General features: G+C 35.1%; 1 protein-coding gene across 1 annotated transcript in view; it reads left to right on the top strand.

Annotated features, from left to right (window-relative positions):
* LOC145668053 (uncharacterized) overlaps positions 1-21,391 on the top strand; it is a 73,107-nt gene that overhangs the window by 35,095 nt on the left and 16,621 nt on the right. The gene's annotated exons all lie outside the window — the stretch shown is intronic.

Below are 21,391 nucleotides of genomic sequence, written 5' to 3'. Positions count from 1 at the left end.
TCTTTCTTTCGAATTCTGAGTGTTCTTCTAACTTGAACGATGCACTATTATTTTTTAATGTTAAATCTTGTACTTGATTGATCATTTCTTCATTCAACGTTTGATAAAATACTCAAAGGAATACTCCAGTTTCTTTGGAAGTCATCCTTGCATCGTCACTGTACACTAATCGAATCTACGACTAAAAACAATGGACATTCTTTTGCCCGACTTCAATCCGACGTTTTGTTCATGAGTTATGGCGGTTTATCCATTTTTCCGACAAATTTTCGGGTGTTACACCCAGGTTGTTGTATAGTTTTTGTTTTATTTCGGTGTCAGGAATCACCTAACGACGTTTGTTATATTAATTAAGTTACACCCTATATATATACGGGCGTCATTTTATGTATTAAAAAAAACAAATTTGTTTAGTAACGTAAATAGCTAAACTATGAAAACGTATTTACTAGAGAAACACTTTTTAGTTCTTGTAATAATTTTCTCTCAAACAAACTGAAGGTAAATATATACCAATAAATCAATACAGCTATATTTTAGAAAATGAAATGAAATCTTTGAGTTTTACGTCCCACGGTTATGCCGGTTAGGCTGAAGGAGACGGTGATTATGAGAAATGAATGAAATGGTGGAATGAAGAAAGTGGGAGGAAACGGGAGAACACCGAGAATATCCACGCACACGGCGTTTATCGACCACAAAGTTCACTTGGCGGGAGCAGGGTTTGAACCCGAGACCCCATGCACCAGGGGTGAACGCTCTACCACTGACCCACCGCGGCTCCAGCTATATTTTAGAAATACAATAGGCACTGATTTTTCGAAGACTGCTCTAATACATAGCAGCAATCAAATTTGTAAATAGAGAGTTTTCTTTTTAAATAAAACAAACTGAATTGCTTAAACTGCGCTATATCGATTGGTTTCAGCATCTGATTTTTTAAAAATAAATAATTAGCAGCGCGAAAAATTCCTATATTATCTTCGAAAATAGACCTACATGTTAATTGCTTTACTGGCTTTATACATTTTTTTTTTTTTGAAAAAGTGATTGTAGGGGAAGATGGGGCTAGTTGCAACAATTTTCAGGTCTGTTTTTTTACTCGAAAATTATTATAGATATAAAAACTATATTGAGTGTACTAAAAGGTACATGCCTTAACTACATACCAAAAAAAGAGAAGTGCAAAACATCGAACGGCAGTTTTGATAGCATCCACTTTTTGATCCACTGAAGTCCGACTGTTGACATTTGCCCCACCCATGGGGTAAATTGCAACATCATCTGGGGTAAGTTGCAACAATCGGACTTGATTCAGAAATTTAATGCTATCAAATCTACAGCTTGAACATCGCTTCACTCATTTTCACTGTGGCAGTCAATGTCTATAATCTATACAGATGTAGTACGGATTTCTCTCGGAACACGACCAATGAGACCACTTCTCACAACATAAACACTGTACCCAGTCTTCTTCTGTATCCTGTTCTTCGTACGGTTCTTCAGAAACCAAACAGACGACTTGAGAATAAATTCTTCTCAGCTGATGATTTTACGTTTTCGGTTGCTTTTAGTTGCTTCTTTTTCATTTCGAAAGTACTTTTTTCTAGAGTGTCTGTGAGAATAGCACATCTCTTCCTTTTCCGAGCTGTCAGTTTTCTAGTTCCAGATTTTGGATAGAACCATACATGTTCAGGAGATCATCTGAAGGATTCTACACTATCTTCTTAGATGCATTTGCAGGTGATCCATGAAGCTCACTTTGACCTGCAGTCTGAAGTTCTAACTGAGAAGATGAAAGGAAACAACTACTACTAGGCACTGCAAGCAATAAGCCATCACTGTTGTCCTACTATAATAATAATAATAATAATAATAATAATAATAATAATAATAATAATAATAATAATAATAATAATAATAATATGATAGTTTTTACGTCCGAGCCATTTCGGGTACTGTGCATTTGCGGTAATACTCGGAAAATAGAATAGAAACTGGACCGCACGTTGGACCGATATTATATTTTTACCCGTATGAATCGGGTTTGCCCGATTGAACCGTATGAATAGGGATGACCTGATAATCCCGTTTTTATGAAAACAAGCTTAGTCTGTCATTATGGTAAATGATGTGTTGTTTCACTTTATTATCATAACACAAATTGTTCTAATTATCATGTACGAACTCATAACGAGTCTATCGGTACAAACGGTCCAAACAGGACAAACACGGGTCAAACGGGTTTATCAGGTCTAAGGATCGAGTATACCAAACGCAATGGGTATCGGGCGGATACAGTTTACCCGAAAAGTTCAAGCACTAATTATAGGTTAAAGTCAATACTTAAGAGCTCTAATTGTTTGCATTCACTTTTTTCTTTCTTTTTTTAGGTAGCCGACCAACGAACTTGAGGATACATAAATATAAATGCTCAAATCTAAATTATTGTATTATATTATTGCAATGAGCATCAACGTGATTTACTATTAGGAGTTAGCGTGATGCACTAATATTAGTCTTATAAATGTTATTATTATTATTATTATTATTATTATTATTATTATTATTATTATTATTATTATTATTATTATTATTATTATTATTATTTGTTTATGCCCTTCATGCAACTTAGAATCAATCTCACATAAAGTACTATATCAGACCTGATTGAACATTATTTTGAAAATTCTCATATAAATAGATAAAATTAACAATTGGAACTTAACACTTCAAGAGTTCAAAACATGTCCTCGTTTTCGTTTTCCTCAGTTTCTGAGGACGATTGAACTATCTCGATGACAACATGATCTTTGTCTCCAACAAAAATATTTTGCAAGACACGGTAACTTTGTTCAATGTCCTGGGAAAACATTATTATTATTATTATTATTATTATTATTATTATTATTATTATTATTATTATTATTATTATTATTATTATTATTATTATTATTAATAATAATATTATTATTCGACAGGCCATCTGTCTATAATGACAATTTAAAACTTTATTTTTAAAGAAAGAAATGATTAAAAAGCATTCTATTAAGTATCTAAATCTCATATGTATTAATGTATGCAGGTTAATATCTGAGTAATAAAGCTATCATTATTAATTTCCTGTGTATAGTATCCTAATTTGTAGTTTGTCCAGTTTTTATATACGTGACGAATCACATTAGAAAGAAACTGATCAATTATATAATGACCTCTATAACTATATCTTAAAGTTAGAAATAATATACTTACAAGCAGAGCACATAAACAGGCAGAATCTTTATTAAGCCTATTACTAATATTACATATTAATATTAGCAATAATAATAATGATAACTAAATTCATGGCGCAACAGCCTTTAGAAGGCATGGACTTATGGCACTCATTTCTGTGGGGTAATCTGTTTATAGGTCTGCACGGACTCGGGCTACTATGATAACCGTAATGGGGTTTGCCATACTGAGAGCTTTATACAGTTCTACCTGAGTTAGAGCGGCAACGCCGGAATCTGGTTACAATGAAGGATTTATGGTAGGGACAAGTAAACCCTTAGATCTTTACTTACTTACTATATATATATATATATATATATATATATATATATAGATAGATATATAGATAGATAGATAGATAGATAGATATCGAGTGTTGCAAAATAAGTGTTACAACTCTTGAGAGGTGACTCCTGCCACTGAGACAAGAAAAAAAGTTCTCTTGAACTTTCGGCTATCGGACATAGTTTCGGATCTACAAAGCGTGGAAAAATGAGTTTCGGACGCCAATAGTTCGGATACTAACCAACATAAAGAGGGCGGGTAAAAAATTCACTGAAGAAGTCATACCTGCTCCATTGAATTTTGCATGTTTCACAATCCTACCATGCACGCGCAAGGGTTCCCCAAAGGAACGTAGGGAGTCCCGGATAATCTTCCAAGTGAAACTTGGTCTAAATGGATATGAATTGATAGGCTTGTACCAGGTAACAATAATTCGTTTGTATTAAGTCGATATCTGGAACAAATATAAAATGGCGGACACCATGCCCGTTGTGTGTGGTTGTATAATCGCCAGGTATGGATGCCGGACAACAGTGATGTTCTGAGTATTAAGTATAGCGAATTTGTACTCAAATGCTCTAGAAAGACATCTGCAGTGTCGGTAGAGCATAACAGTGAAGCAGGGTGATTCAAATGTGTGGAAATACTTTACGAAAAATCCCCAGAATGCACTCATACTCAGTAAACGTGAGTTCAAATCGTCGGAAATGTAAGGATTAGCGTCAAGAACATGAAAGCCATTGCCAATTCATCAATAATATTCCCTCAAACTGATGCAATGTGATGTGCACGGTTGCATACCAATAAGGATGCGATAACTGAAGCCAAGTTACTTTACATATATATGATTGTTATTAGTAAGAAGATAAATAAGAAAATAATCAGGCAGTATATTATAAGGAAAGAACATTAATGATCATAACGGAGGATTAGGTATAGAATGCACGATACGTATGATATAGTGATGGGCGTGAATGATGTGGCGAGATGCATACACAGGACAACACGTGGGTGATATTAGTTAGACAAATGAGCTTATCTTTAGCCTAGAGGCTGCTCTATTCAATGATGAAAATGAATGAGTCCCATGTTAGTAAATAATGGTAATCACTGTGCTGGAAATGATGGGTGAATGAGAGGAAGATGTTCATGAATGACGTAATCGGCGATGATAAGTAAAGAGGGATCTAACGGTGGTAGATTATAGGAGCGAAAGTGGAGAATGATAGTAACGGTGAGGTGTTGGGTGAAGTGCTAAATAACGCATTGTATCCTGAAGTAAAGGATGTCGGTTTTCGAAACGTCTGGTGATATATGTTAGCCGAAGTTTTCCAAGAAAGTATTGTAAGGTCGGAAAGGTAATTTGGCGGAGTGTGCAATTAAAACAGTTATCGTGGAATATGAAAAGAACACGAGAAGCTGACTTCCAATACGAGGCCGAAACGTGTAAGTAGCCAGTAATGAAATTTAATGCATAAATGATATATTTACTCTTAAAACAATTCTAAGCGATATAGCCCAAGGCTTATCCTATGTCTGGCGTGTTATTTCAAATCATTTTGCTAATATGATAATCTTTGTAAGTCAAACAAAATATCTATTATTATTTTAAACTCTGTTAAACTAACCTTTGTGACACACAGAGTTTGACCCTGGTTTAGCAGATACACAGTAGTGACCAACAGATTCCCTTTTGTTGTATGTATACCTTATGTAAATAAACTATCATCATCATTATATATTTTCTCTCTTATTCCATTTTGCAATTGTTAAATAAGATTAACAAAAGGTTGTAAGAACTAATAGCGTTATATTAACAAAGGTTCACCAAGTAGTTTATAAAATAATATCGTCCTTATTTGTAATGGAATTGCAGGGGCTTATCGCCCAGCCTTGTTAGGAAGAAGAAGCATATACAGTTTATTGCATTGCAGATAGCATACCCTACAGGGAAATAAAATCATAGGTCACACTCTATCACTGTACTACCAAACCAAACTAGTAATATTCCAAGACAAGAACCATTGTCTTGTTCTAAAAATAACACTAGACTAGTAAGTGATAACACAATACGTGTACAGAAACCAATACATAGTCATTCAGGGTATAGCCAGCAAGTTTTTCTAGAGGGCCTTCATTTTTACAAACTAAAAACAAATCAAAAGTTTCTTTCAAGATTATGAAAGAATTAATAACACATAGATACATATGTATTTCAGAAGTACATATTATTATTATTATTATTATTATTATTATTATTATTATTATTATTATATTATTATTGTTGTTGTTATTATTATTATTGTTATTAATATTTAGTAGTAGTAGTAGTAGTAGTAGTAGTATAGTAGTAGTAGTAGAAGTAGTATATTTCATATATGCTACATTTCTGAGACTTGAGTCTTGATAGTACGTGAAGTTTAAATCAAAGGTTATGTTACGGACGGCAAATGATGGCTTAACACCAAAAACATATTCTGGCCGGGACCGGAGGTTAGTTTGTTTTATGTTTATTAAACGTGTTTAATAATTACAGCAAATGAAATATGTTTATAATAGAATGTGAAAGAATACAGTTTTAAAAGAATTAAACTACGTCAACATGTTAAAATAATTAAAAGAACCTAATTAATCAGCCACTTTGTACTCTCGTTTGCTTAATTGGATGAACCGAGGCCTAAAGGAAAAAGAGTTTTCTGCCCAAATCTCATAAGCAGTGGGATATTTTAATATTATAGAAACTGACCCTCCTTTCGCTTAGAAGTGTAATTTTCAAGACGCTGAAACATATAGTATTTTATTACTTTTAGTTAAAAGTTCAAATGCCGAGTTTCACGCATCTAGCTTAAACAAATCCTTCCTTAATTTATTTACATATTTTCTGAGTAAGTAATGGGGAAATCGAACATAAAAAAATGTGCTCCCTTTGCTCTTTCCCTTTTATGTGTTCAATTTTCAGTTTGTTTTTTTTTAAATAGGAAAGCTTATATGCCAAGTTTTATTTTACTAGCTTTAGAAACTTGCGAGATACACTACCCTTTAAAAAAATCTTACCCCACCCTTTTTACGATACTTATTTCCAAAAATTCTTTCTTATGTACTGCTTTCATAAGAAAATTATATTTTATAACTAAAATTTATCGACTGTACTTGTAGTAGTATGCCCAAAAATCACTCATCTTTACTCTTTTATATAAGAGTACAGAAGATAAATACAGTCAAACAAATGGACTTCCATGAACAGTTTCCGATTTCTTATAACTAACTTATTCGTACATTTCCCACAAGCTGTGGTTTTAAATTTACGCTCTGTCAAGGTCCAGGTTTCAAAAAGGAAGTAACTGGAAATACAATAATATTATGTATTTATGTACATGTGTAATATGTATAAATTTATTGTCTTATTGAAGCTTTCGTAATCTGAAAATAAACTTTTGATTTGCTTTTAATATATAAAAATCAAGCTCCCCTAGAAAAAATTGCAGGCTACACCCCTAAATGACTATGTAGTAATTTCTGCAAAAATGGCACAGGACCTAAAATTTAGGTCTAGTGCCTATATTTTTAGGACTTGTGCCGTTTAGAACTTATGAATGTCACCCAATGTATTGCATAGTAAATGTTCTTTGTTCAATTTTAAATCTACTGCGTTCTTTATGTATACCGTTGGTATTTAATGTTCACTCGTGAAATGTCTAGTGAGCTTTTGTCTTAATTAAGTAAACTTTGGTGGATTTTTGTCTTACTCTTAATAAAATTCGCTCCACACAGTATATATTGAAATTCTGAATGTTTTCTTGCTTTCAGAAGTCTGAAAAAATGCTTTTTAAACATTTTTTCAATTTTTTATTTATTTATTTTTGTTTTAGGAATTTGTCTTGGGATTCTCGTATCTCCATTCGAAAGAAACGAATTTCTTAACTAATTATGTAATTAATTCTTAGAATGAAATAAGTTGTATTATGTAATTCACGTATAAGTGCAGAACAGATAGTGATAATAATAATCTTAGTAGTACAAATATAGCTGTTATTGTTGGAATTAGCTACGTTCGTGACATTATTGCCAACTAGTTGCTGCATCGTCGCAATTTCGTGGGGTGGTGGCGAATTTCAGAACTAAAGCAAGTGAATGAAAAAGGCACAAGACCTAAACGGCACAAGTCCTAAAAGGCAGAAGTCCTAAACGCCAGAAGTCCTAAAAATCATATCGCGGCACAAGTCCTAAACGGCAGAAATCCTAAAAATCATACCGTGCCACAAGTCCTAAACTGCAGAAGTACTAAAATTCAGGTCTAGTGCCTATATTTTTAGGAGTTCTGCCGTTTAGGACTTCTGGATGACACCCGACACATCATGCTGCCTCAGTGATGGTTTGGTGGGGAGTGAGCTACTCAAGCACAACCCAGCTGTATTTTTGCGAACAAGGTGTTAAAACATCTGCCAAGGTATACCAGAACACAGTGCTAACACCTATAGTGTAACCACTATCTGCTACCATGTTCCCTGGAGAAAGGTGGACCTTCCAACAGGATTCCGCTCCAGGCTACACAGCGAAACCAACTTAGGACTGGCTGGCGCGGAACGTCCCTCACTTCATTTCTACCACTGATTGGCCTTCTAGCAGCCCGGATCTTAACCCGTTGGACTACAAACTTTGGGCAGTACTTCAGGCAAAGGTCTGCCATAAACGGCATCCATCTGTCGACAGTCAGAAACAATCTTAGCCCGAGCAGTGAACAATTTTCCCATGGACAGTTTTGGGTAAGTTACATGTAAAAATGTAACGCGTTACAAGTTACTTTACTTTTTCCTAAAATGTAACGCGTTACTTGCCCCCAAAAAGTAACTGTTACTTTACTTCGAAAGTAACGCGTTACTTTTAGGTCTGAAACTTAGAATATGTGAACAAATGTTATCACTTCAATTTTCCGTACTACTATTACTATCGCTTTTATTATTATTATTATTATTATTATTATTATTATTATTATTATTATTATTGCCCTTTCTGAATTGCTTTATGTAAATGCAAGGACACATTTTTACTTGACAGCTATAAGTTATGAATATTTTCATATAAGGTAACATTGGCTAAAATGCCATACTGCGTTACTCGTAGGGATGGGCTAGGGTAACCAGACGTACTGATTTTCGCAGTACAGTACTGTTTTTCAAAGAGCTGTCCTGCGTGTTGCGAAGATGTCTAGGAAATCGAGAAATATCCTTCTTCTTTAAAATGTCCTGCGAAATGTCCAGAGTTAATTTATTTGCAATATCTTAATGTTTCATTCTTTATTCACAATATTTTGAATCAAACACACTCTTTTCCTGAATGATGAACCGCTGTGTTTTTTAACATTCCTCAGAAGACTAGGGATGGAGAACAATCAACAAACCATTTTTTACAATACCGGTACATCGCTTTTACTGAGAAGGCCTTGTTGAGATATCGGTAAAGTAGGAAAGGTTTCTTATTGAACTTATGACAGTGATGCTAACCAAGTTAAATAGAAGTTCCTTTGTGCCGGTCTAAATTTTCTTTCATTTCTTAAAATAATACCACGCTTCGAAATTTATTATTATTATTATTATTATTATTATTATTATTATTATTATTATTATTATTATTATTATTATTATTATTATTATTTAGCCCAACACGAACTTTGACTGTACGTTCATAAAATAAACCAATTTGTTATTCATCAAAGCATTTGGAGTTGTGTTTAATTCCTTTAATAATTTTGTTCAGTGCTTCTTCTTAACAAAAATGTTCATTAACTTAAGGTTAACATTAATTGAAATAATGATATGCGTATTGCCGACGCAGTAAGATATCATATACAGTACTATTATACTTGTGTCCTACTTTTCGATTGTTAGAATGTGGTCATCCTACGATGGGCACGAGTGAGTACGAGCGAGTATTCTTTGAAACTCGATTCGACTAAAAACAGACATCTTTGAACGCGATTCGAAAAATTTCCTCCAACTCGACTCGAATTCGGGTCGAGTCGAACCAAATCTGGTTTGTAGTTTCGAGTATTCTCTTCAAGTATCTTGCATAGACAATATAGGTTATCAATGATACTAGTACTACTACTAGTACAACTTTTATTATTATTATTATTAATAATAAATAATAATTATAATTATAATTATAACAACACTGTGTTTAAACATGAAAGAAACGCGGTCTGTGTTTGAATACTAAAAAACTAGTTGATTGCTAACCTCGGTAGTCGTGAATTCTAGGAGTCAAGGATATTGTTCACGAGCTTGTGAATTTGGGTTGAGGGTTTAGGTTGAGTATTCGGGCTCGAGCCAAACATTGTTAAAAGTTATAGGGCACTGGCCAAATATCTTCAAAACTGTTCGGCCCGGGTTTACAATTGTAAACAACTTGAGCAGCTGGGCTCACAGCTCACTCACTATGGACCCGAACCGAGAAGTGAGCCGAGCCAACAGCTCACCGAACCGTGTCAGCAAGAGCCTTCGGCCCAGATGAGCCGAACCGAGCAGATGGTTCATCCAACCAAGCCAGCTCGAGCCGATGGTTCACCCCAAGCGAGCCGGCTCGAGCCATCGGCTCAGTTATTACTTCCCAACTGAGCTTCTTATTAAAAAAGTCTCTTGTGGTCTCGATATCGAGACGAGAAGACATGCGAGCATGTTTCCTCTAGTTAGCAACATTAAAAGTATTCCATATTACTACTTAGCTTACATTTCTCATGGCTTTCGCTTTCTAGTGGAATCAGGCCATGATTTCAAAACGAGTTAAAACGTAATAATAATAATAATAATAATAATAATAATAATAATAATAATAATAATAATAATAATAAATATAAGTATTCCATACATATAGAAATGCTTTTGACCAAGCACATAAGAAATTATATTTTGTCCATTTAGCACTATCATTCTTTTGTCACTCACAATTATTAATATTCATATAGTAAATATCTTATAATTCTTATATTTTAAAATCAATTGACAGGTCTCTGATTGCTTTTATGAGAAATAAATATTTGGTTTTATAGATACTACGCAGTGGGGATGATCGTGCGTCGTTTCGGTCCTATGCCGTTTCGGTCCTGCGCCGTGTCGATCCTGTGCCGTGTCGATCCTGTGCCGTTTCGTTCCTATGCCGTGTCGATCCTGTGCCGTTTCGGTCCTATGCCGTGTCGATCCTGTGCCGTTTCGGTCCTATGCCGTGTCGGCTCTATGCCGTTTCGATCGTACGTATTCTATGCATATAACTTGCACAGGCATAGAATCGACAGGAGTTTATAATTTGTAAGAGCAAAGATTAAACAGATAATAAAAATATTATTTTTTTAGGCACATGATTAAAAGTTAAATTATTTCAGAGCAGCGGCGTGAGAGCAAAACGGCACAGGATCGACACGGCATAGGATCGACACGGCATAGGACCGAAACGGCACAGGATCGACACGGCACAGGACCGAAACAGGTTTCTGAGCTGAATTGTCGGTCGTATGCCGTGTCGATCCTGTGCCGCATCCCCATCTATGTGTGCATGTGATGTGATGCGCGCGCGCGCGTGTGTGTGTGTGTGTGTGTTCGTTTGATTGGGAGTGTTTTATATATTTTATTATTTTTATTGTATTACTAATTATGATACTATTGTATTGCATGGTCAAGTGGGAGACAAGGCAGGAGCCTTAACTTCGCCATGTAAAATAAGACTAAATAAAATAAAATAAATAAATAAAATATAAATTATTGCACCTTATTCTTGCTTATTTCACGACCGGAGGAGGGTAATAATACTGACACTTTTGAAAATGTGACAAGTATTTGCTAAATACCGCTGAATCGGGTAGAATTGTACCAACTTTTTTATAAAAGGGGTTGAAAATGCCAGCGTGGTACCAAGGGGACGATAAATGACAAAAAGGGCTGAATTTGGTACAGTTGTTCTAAGTGTGGCAACACTGCTTTGAGACCGTTACCTTCTGAGCGAGTGAGACGATAAGAAATGGTTGAATATTACGCATGCACAAGAAGTGTTACCAACCACGATTATTCAAACTTGTCGGTGGTATACCTTAAGTTGTTTATTTAAAAAAGTAGTTGTTTATTTATTAGTGAATGTTTGCCTATTTGCAAAGTATCACACATCACTTACCTTTGCAACTGGCAATAATGTACCAGCATTTGGTCTTTCACAAAGTAAGCTCTTTTACCATTTCCCTCCTTTGATTTCTGATCATAGCACCGCCCCCGAACGTTTTGAAAGATCTTTTATCTTCGGTAGTTATAGTTTTAATAAACCAAAGTATAAGGGAATTTGAAATCAATTATTACAATAAAAGATTAACTGAAGAATCTGTCATACATGGGAACGTGCCGGCATAAAACAAGTAAAGAAGAACTCATACAAATACCTCCACACAGTCCCATATTAACACACAAAAGAATAGATACACATGAAATTTAAAAATAGTTTTGAAAAATACAAAAATTCAGTTTTATATACTCCACCAACACAATGTTAAGAAATGCTGAATGGAAAACATGCTATTCTTAATTTTGACTTTTGAGTTTAAAAATAAAAGGAAGAAGGAATCCTCCTGCCTATCTTTTGGTCAGCAGAACAGAACGGTACATTTTGGCAATCGTAACATCCCATTCGCTGAAAACAGAGGCCTGGCTCACTCACCCATCGAAATAAGATATTTCCAATGCTTGACGAGGTTTATTCTTTGGCCGGCTTTCGTATAGTCATAGCGTGTTGGTAGGTTAAAAATTAGATGTGTTTAAAAATTTGTTTTTACGAGGGTTTTTTTCGTACTCTGACCCAGTGTGTATGGATAGACTAGTGTAAATAGTTAGTAAGCATCTAAGGTATGCGTAAGGTCGTGTTATAGTGAGTTAACGTGACTACGAGTATTATGAATTCCAAAGTGAGGCACAAAAAGATCCATTCACAGACTAGAAAGGGGATTTGGAATGTCATTAAATTTATAGAAATGGAAGCTTGATGAAGCACCTTCACAATTCCTGTTGCAGGATGTCTATCGGTCACGAAAGCCATGAAAAAGTCACGAAATCAGAAAACGGTCATGAAAGTCAAGAAAAAGTCACGAAATTTAGCTTTTGGGTCACGATTTTTATTATTTGTACAAATATGAGTATAGACTGGAAACTTGTTCTATAAAACGTCAAAAATCACTACCAAAAATGCCTTTGATCGGCTTTAGACGCCACCAAATCGCAAGGAAAGCACGCTTGTATCGCATGAATGAAAATTCCGCTTAATTCGCACCCAAAATCGCTCTTAAGAATGTTACTCAATTTTATGGTTTGGGAAAGAAAAGGTCACGAAAAAGTCACGAAAATTCATTTTGGAATTTTAGTAGACACCCTGTGTTGGAAAAGCATTAGAAAGAATAGCGAAAGCAGTTGGGTTATCGTTAAAGACGATCAAAAATATTTAAAAAGAAGGGCAGACATCGGAAAGTAAGAAAATTTGTTTTGAATATCCAAATAAAATTCGTAGTTGTTAGAAACCTGTGGTTGGGTGGATGAGTTCGAGAACAGTTTACGACTTTTAAAAGTAGTACTACTGTTTCGGCACTTAGGAAAGAACTTTCAGAATCGATAGGATTCCAGGTGGGTGCACAAGCCTTTGAAAAATCCTTAAAAAATCATGGGTTTCGGTGGAGAAAGACTAAAATCTACAGGACGTGCTCGTCAAGTGTCAAGAAATTCGAGAGAAAAAAAATTCTATTTGGTCTAGGAATTAATTCGTGCGGTTTTTAATAAAAATTGAAGCTTTATTTCAAAAACAAAGTAAATGAATACGTTAACAAAAATATTGTCCATCGCTAGCCACTACTTTCTCCCATCTTTCAGGCAATTTACGGATTCCGTGTCGAAAGAATTCCTCATCTTTTGACGCAATCTAATCAAAGATCCATTTTTCGATATTTTCTGAAGAAGTGAACCGCTGTCCAATCAAATCGTTATTCATGCAATCGATCAAGTAGTAGTCAGACGGAGCAGTGTCTGGTGAATATGGCGGGTGGAGTAACACTTTCCATCCGACATTTTCCAAATAGGTTTTGACCGGTTTTGCGACATGTGGTCGAGCGTTATCATCTTGATAAATAAGTTTATTATGCCTGTTATTCCATTCTGGTCGTTTTCAGGCCAGAGCTTGCTTCAAACGCATTAATTGTAGTCGATAGCGGTGTCCATTAATATCCCACCATATATACAGCATAACCTTTGCACAATGAATATCTCGTTTCGGTTGTGAAGGACCTGGTTCACCTTGCTTCACCCAGGCCTTTTTTCGTTTAGGATTCTCGTAATGAATCCACTTCTCATCACCAGTTACAATTCGATGCAAAAATCCCTTCCTTTTCTGTCTTTGAAGCAGCAATTCGCAAACGGTTTTTCTTCTTTCAACGTCTTTCTTTTCAATTCATGTGAAACCCAATAAGACATCTTTTGAATCATTCGTATGGCTTTGAGACGTTTGGAAACTGTTGTTTGCTCAACTCCAAATGCTTCTGCAAGTTCGTCCTGCGTTTGACACGAATCCTGATCAAGCAATGCTCTCAATTCTTCATCTTCAGATTCTTTTGGCTGTCCAAATTGCTTTTGGTCTTCCAAGCTGAAATCACCACCTTTAAACCGTGCAAACCACTTTTGACACGTTCGCTCAGCTAGAGCATGGTCACCAAACACTTCCACTAAAATATGATGACTTGCGGTAGCACTTTTCTTCATGTTAAAGCAATGAAGAATAACTCCCCGCAAAAACACTTTATCAGGCACAAAATGCGCCATTTTCAGTTGAAGAAAAAATGTTGTTGTTTCCGCTTCAAGCAACTGACATATACTAAACAAGATGCTCAATGACAGTAGTTTTCAACGCATGTTTGGATCAACGAAACTATGGGACAATAAGCTAGTTACACCATCTTTTGTAAAACCGCACGAATTAATTCCTAGACCAAATACTTAAAGCAATATAGAAACGAAGTGCGAAATTTAGTTTATGTAGAAGAATCATACGTATCATTTTCTTCCATTGCAAACGAATCTTGGTCGGACAACAGTTCCTACGGTTTATTAGCACCAGTCTCTCCGGGTCAGAGGTTAATTAATGGTTCGCGCATTGGGAAAAATGGGTTTATACCCAATGCACTATTAATGCGGAAAGCAAGTCAGTCTACAAGTGACTACCACAATCAAATGAACCAAACGAATTATGAAAAATGGTTAAGATAAATAATACCAAATCTCCCTCATAATTCAGTCGTGGTTTGGGATAATGCATTCTATCATAACGTTATTTTGGAAAAGGCTGCTATCTCTGGTTCAACTAAACAACAAATGATACGGTAGCTAATAGGAAACAAAATGTTCCTTTTGATTGTAATATGCTGAAGCCGAAAATTTAAAGTTCATTTCATTTCATTTAATTTTATTTATCCTCCATTCTGTACAAACTTGAAAATAATTTTCCAATAGTACATGAAATTCGTCATGGTTAATTGAAGCAGTATGTATATTAAACACATTTGTTAAACACAATTTATACATTATAGTAATTTGGAATATCATTATACCAATATTACAGCATACCTTATACATAAATGGACCTATCTTGTTAATTTGGTATAACTATTTACATTGTGACTATTTAATTCATTATATTCATCTATTGTATAGAAGCAATGTGACAATAGGTAGTCTTTTAATTTTATTTTGAATGCAACATTAGAGTTGATTACCTTTAATTTGTTTGGTAACTTATTGTATAGCATAATGCCAGCATGCTTTACTCCCTTTTCGTACATTGCTGTTCAATGGTTTGATGGATGAAAATTTGTATTTTTTCTTGTGTAATAACCATGCACGTCACCGTTTTTTGTGTACTAATTTATATTGCATCTTAAAAATTCTGTTAAGCAATATATATACAAACATGGTAAAGGTAGTATAGCTAGTTCTTTGAAATATTTTCTACAGGAATCTCGGGATCCTACACCGGCCAGGATTCGCACAACTCTTTCTTGGAAGAACAAATATGTCTCTACTTTTTACAGTACTTCCCCGAAATATTAAACCATATCAATATCGATTCAAATGAGCAGTAATATAATGTCTTTGCTGTATTTCGGTTTATTGTGTTTTTAGTGTTAACACATTTTTCTTAACCTATTCGCAGTTTTTTCTATATGATAATTCCATTTTAAATTTGCTGATATATGTACACCTAAAATTTTTACGAAACTAACTTGTTTTATTTCGTTTTTTCCTATTTTTATAATTCCTTCATCTAGATTGTTAATTTAAAACTTATTGACAAAGTTTTTTTTCTGAATTTACTATTAACTTATTATGATCAAACCAGTTTGTTAGCTGTTTTACGGTATTTTCTATGTTAGTAGCTAATTGTTGTTGGTTTCGGCTGTTATTGCCACACTTGTGTCATATGCGAAGAATGTGGCTTTTGCAAAGTTTAAATTATCCGGGAGATAGTTTATATCAAAAACAGTAGTGGCCCAAGAATTGATTCTTGTGGTACACCACATTTTATTTTATTAATTTTAGATGTGAAAGTAGTTACTTTTCAATTTTTCTCATCTACTCTAGTTATTTCCACCACCTGCATTCTATCTGTCAAATTTGAATGAAACTAGTTTCTTATTACTCCTCTTATTCCACATTTCTCTATTTTATATAAAAGTTCTCTATGAGGCACTAAGTCAGACGCTTTAGTAGGGTCTAAAAACAACCCTATGAACTTATTTCTTTTATCTAGTAGTTCGCTTACATAATTCAAATGTTGGTAAATAGCGGTTTCCGTTGATTTTCCTTGAATAGATCTATGTTGATATTTTGAAATTGTTCCAGTACTTTGTAAATATAATGTAACCTGTTTGTTCATTGCTAATTCTAATATTTTCGCAAATGTTTTAATAAGAGAAATCGGTCTATAGTTACCGATATCCATTTTATCCCCTTTTTAATAAATTAGTTTAACTTTAGTAACTTTTATTAGGAAATACTCCTGTTTAATGCAATCGCGTAAGTCTAAATTCAATAAGTTTGCAGTTGACGAAATTTTCAAACGTAATAGACACGCTGTGCTTCATTTACCCCATTACCACCCGAAACTAAACCCGATTGAAAAAAATTGATCTTTGGTGAAAGGATGGATCGTCACGAAACACAACTTTCAAAATTAATGATGTCGAAAAGCTGTGTGAAATTAGGTTTAACAAATCAGGAAGAACGAATGGATGTCAGTCTGTAATTATGTGAAGCAAATTGATACTCGGTATTTGGAAGCAGAAGACATCATGGATTAAATTACAGAGAAGATTGTTATCAGTCTGGGTGGTGTAGAACAACGATTCAGATTAAAATACTGACGCTGACTTATCTGGGATGGAGGAAATGTAGATAAGTGTTTTCCTTTACGTACGCATACACAAAGATGAAAAATATTAGATATTTCATTCTTACCTGTGATAAGTAAGATTTATTAGTAGCGATTTAGGTATACATAGATGGAAAATTACAACATTCGAACTGAATAATACTGCATATTTCAGATTCATAGCGATTACTTATTTAAGTTAAGAGAAGGTCACTTCCGTGTCTCTCAAATCACAGTCAGGTGGCAGACAAATCGCAAAGAACATTACGTCACCCAAGCACTGGCGCAAATCCCGGGGGGTCGAGGGGGACATGTCCCCCCAATAATCTGACTTAAAAGTACTTTTTGGAATAAGTGTGATGATTTGTGTCCGACTGCTACATAGGAATGTAAGATGAAACTGATTTCTCTTGGCTTTTCCATTTTTAAAAAACAATCGTATTCTGTAGTATTTCAAACTGAACTTCGTGCTGTAGTGCGTTTAGTAGTCACAAAAATATGTATTAATTCCACTTCCGCTACTTGGGCACAAATTGCAATAAATGCCAGAGGAGGATATACCCACTCCTCATGCTGGAAAGTTGTCTCAGCTGTAGGTACGGGCACAAATTCCGGGGAAATGAGGATACATGTCACCCCCCCCCCCAACATTGGAACTGGAGGCTCTCCCAATAATCCGATTTGAAAAGTGCTTTTTGCAGATAAAAGTGATGATAAAAGTGCGACTGTGCGCGACGTAACCTGATATGAAATCTTATCTCCTCCTCTCCCGTAGGCCCTAGCACACGAAGAATATACAGACTATCCAGTGTCAGTAGAACCCATCTTTTCAGTAAATACGCATATCATCTATTTGTAGTATCAGCCTAGGCATCTACTCCTGCTTCGTAAGCTAACTAACTCTATAGCCTATGGAACACGGAGGTTCAATGCCACGTTCACAAAAGCTCTCCACTGACTTCTATCCTTAGCCAACTGGATCCAGTTTCTACTTTGCATTCCTATTTTTGCGAGATCCATCTTAATATTGTCCTCCCATCTGCGCCTAGGTCTTCCTAATGGTCGTTTTCCGATTGGTCTTACCGCTAACACTTGGAAAGCATTCCTACTTTCTTCCATCCTGGCTATATGTCCTGCCCACCTAAGCCTCCTAGACTTGATGACCTTAACAATGTTTGGTAAGCCGTATAGTTTACCTAGTTCCTCGTTATGAAGTTTCCGCCATTCCCCATTCCCGTTCCTCTTGGGTCCAAATATTCGTCTGAGCATCTTGTTCTCAAATACTTTCAGTCTTTGTTCTTCCCTCAGAGTAAGCGACCATGTTTCGAAACCATACAGAACAACAGGTATGATTATCGTTTTATATATTTTAAGCTTCAAATTCCTCGACAGAATTCGCGACGACAAGAGATTTTGAACTGAATAATAACACGAATTCCCTGTTTTTAGTCGACATTTAATTTCTTCGTGAATATGAGCTTCGTCTGTTAATATTGATCCTAGATATTTGAAAGTACCCATTTTATCAAAAGTATTATTTAATATTTTAACGCATTCATAATTTGCCGTATTACGGTCCCGACGCACTTCCATGTATTTAGTTTTCTCTGCATTTACTTCTAATCCCTTGTCCCTGCAATCGTTTAATAGGACCTCTGCATTTCTTTCTGTTGTTGTTCTATCATCCCCTATTAAATTTACATCATCAGCGTACGCATAACCTGATGAATACCGTTCAGCTCTAGGTCCTGGTTGCTATCTTTAATTTTCCTTATAGCGTATTCCAGGGCAAAGTTGAATAATAATGGCGACCACGCATCTCCTTGTTTCAAGCCATTCTCGACGTGAAAGCTCGTGGACAAAAGTTTTCCTACCCGGAGTTTACTTTGGGATTCATTTAAACATGCCTTAATTGATCTAATTAGCTTTTTCGGTATTCCAAGTTCTGAAAGAATGTTGTACAATGTTTCTCTCCTAACCGAGTCGTAAGCCTTTCTAAAATAAATAAATAGCTGATGTACCGGGACATTTTATTCCCACTTCTTTTCGAGCATTTGGTGAATGGTAAATATTTGGTCGATAGTTGATCGATTTCATCTAAATCCACACTGATGATCTCCAATAATTTCATCTGCGTATGGGATCAATCTTGCTAATAGAATGTTTGAAAGGATTTTATAGGATGTTGACGGAAGAGAGATGCCTCGATAATTATTACAGTCAGTTTTTTCGCCTTTCTTGTGGATTGGAACAATGATTGATTCTTTCCACTCTTGTGGTAATTCTTCCTTGTTGTAGATAAGGAGAATGAGTTTGTGTATCTTGTTCTACAATTTTTTGCCTCCAACTAAAATTAACTCAGCCGGAATTTCGTTTACACCCGGAGATTTGTTTTTCTTTAATTTCTTTATAGCGATTTCTACTTCTATTTGGTTGGGTTCTGGAATATACGGTTCTGCGGTTCTCCCTTTCCCCATGCACATTAGTTTTTGCTGCGTGTTCAGCAAATCGTCAAAGAAATCTTTCCATCTATTTAAAATGTTATCTGTATCAGTGAGAACTGTTCCATTAGCTTTCTTTAATATAAGCACGAGGTTGATAGCCTTTCTTAATTTCGTCGATCCCTTTATACATGTCCCGAATGTTTTTATTTTTACTATTAACTTCAAGTTCCTAAATTTTAGCTTTTAAAAAATCGCGTTTCTTTGTTCTAAAAGTTTTGGAAGCTTCCCGCCTGATGTCTACTAAATTTTGTGTAGCTATTTCATTTGGATTTTGTAGCCAACGTAATTTTGCCTGTTTTCTCTTCTCTGCTAGTTTGAACCATGGTTTGTTCCTACGTACTTCCGCGTGTCTCAACTTTTCTTTTGAGAGGAGATACTTCGTAAGCAAAGAAAGGAATTCAATTGCTGGAATGTTTTTCTCCGTAATCTTGAGGTTACATCTGTTAACTAATGAGTATATGACATGCGTCATATTTCTGTAACGATTCCTGTAATGTTACTATCATCATTTTGCTCGAAGAGTATTGCTGCGTCATACATAATTGATATTTTTTCTTCATAGTTTTGGGGAAGTCATTATTTATATTATTATGAAACAATTTTAACGTGGATCTTTCTGGATGCCTAATTAGAAACATACCAATTATGCATGTATTCAGATTTCAGAATGTGTTCATGGCAGTAATATGTAATACTGATATGTACTACTACTTCATCTACATCGCCTAATATATAATATACTCTACAACAGTTGATTAGATTCATCTACCGTAATATGAGTTTCATCTCCCTTCCCTAGAATAAGCCTCAAATCTGCCCACTTCCCAATGGTGAAGACAACCAATGGCGTATTTACGATTTTGTTTCGAGGGGCTATACCCAGCACACGGAAGGAAGTGGGCAATTGTCCACCTGAGTTTGAGAATTAAATATATTTTAATTTATGTATAAATTGAAGTTATAATGGCAAGAATTGCAGATCAATAAATCCTATATGATATGATACAAAAATTTAGGAGTGAATCTAACCCTTTATTCTATTCATACAAGAAAAAGGAAGCATCCCCTTGGCCTTCCTAATTTCCCGGGCTAATTATTCCCCCGTTTTGATTTTCTTTAATTCAAACATTTCCTTGTTTTAAAAATAACTAAACGATAATTTTTCCTTTGTTATAATAACTAAAGTCCTGTCATCTTGATATCCGCGGAAGTTGGTGTGGAACACCAGTTTCACTTATCAACTCCTCTTAGCTTTGGTGTTACTGATGACGGCCGAGTTGAATCACAACTGACAACGGTCGATAAAGTATGATAGATGAAATGAAAGAAAGTAACGTCAAGAAAAACAAACAGAAAAGTAGAAAGGACAAAAGAGAGAACAAAAGGAAGCAGTTCTTACATGGAATAAAATTTGACAAATACAGTATTATTTCTGAACAAAGAGAAAAAGAAAATGGAAAGTCAATGACATTCTTAGAAATAGTAAGAAGGATTATTGCTGTACGTGGAATGCGAAAAACTAACACATTTATTTCGGGTGGAGCTTGAGCCCGATAGCCTCCTAAATACGCCACTGAAGACAATTCATCCTTCACAGCATTGTTTTTAAACTTCATAAATATTTTGAACATTGCTTATATATATATATATATATATATATATATATATATATATATATATGGGAACCGTCCCCCCAATGTTGAAGACAGATTTGCGCCGATGCCCAAGAGGTAGTTATTTCATCATTGCAAGATGCTTAGCAATATCAGAATAAGTGTATGCTTTGTAGCCGGCCGCTTATCACAGAATAGCATTCCTCTTCATTCATGACGGCATAGCGCTGCAGAATTGCCATGTAATGGTTTCTGCCGAAGTATGGAGATTTCCAAGATCCA

Source organism: Thermobia domestica, chromosome 13 (assembly GCF_964235325.1).
Source record: "Thermobia domestica chromosome 13, izTheDome1.hap1.1, whole genome shotgun sequence".
In the NCBI taxonomy this organism is placed as follows: Eukaryota; Metazoa; Arthropoda; class Insecta; order Zygentoma; family Lepismatidae; genus Thermobia; species Thermobia domestica.
This window is presented reverse-complemented; position numbering and strand designations above follow the sequence as displayed.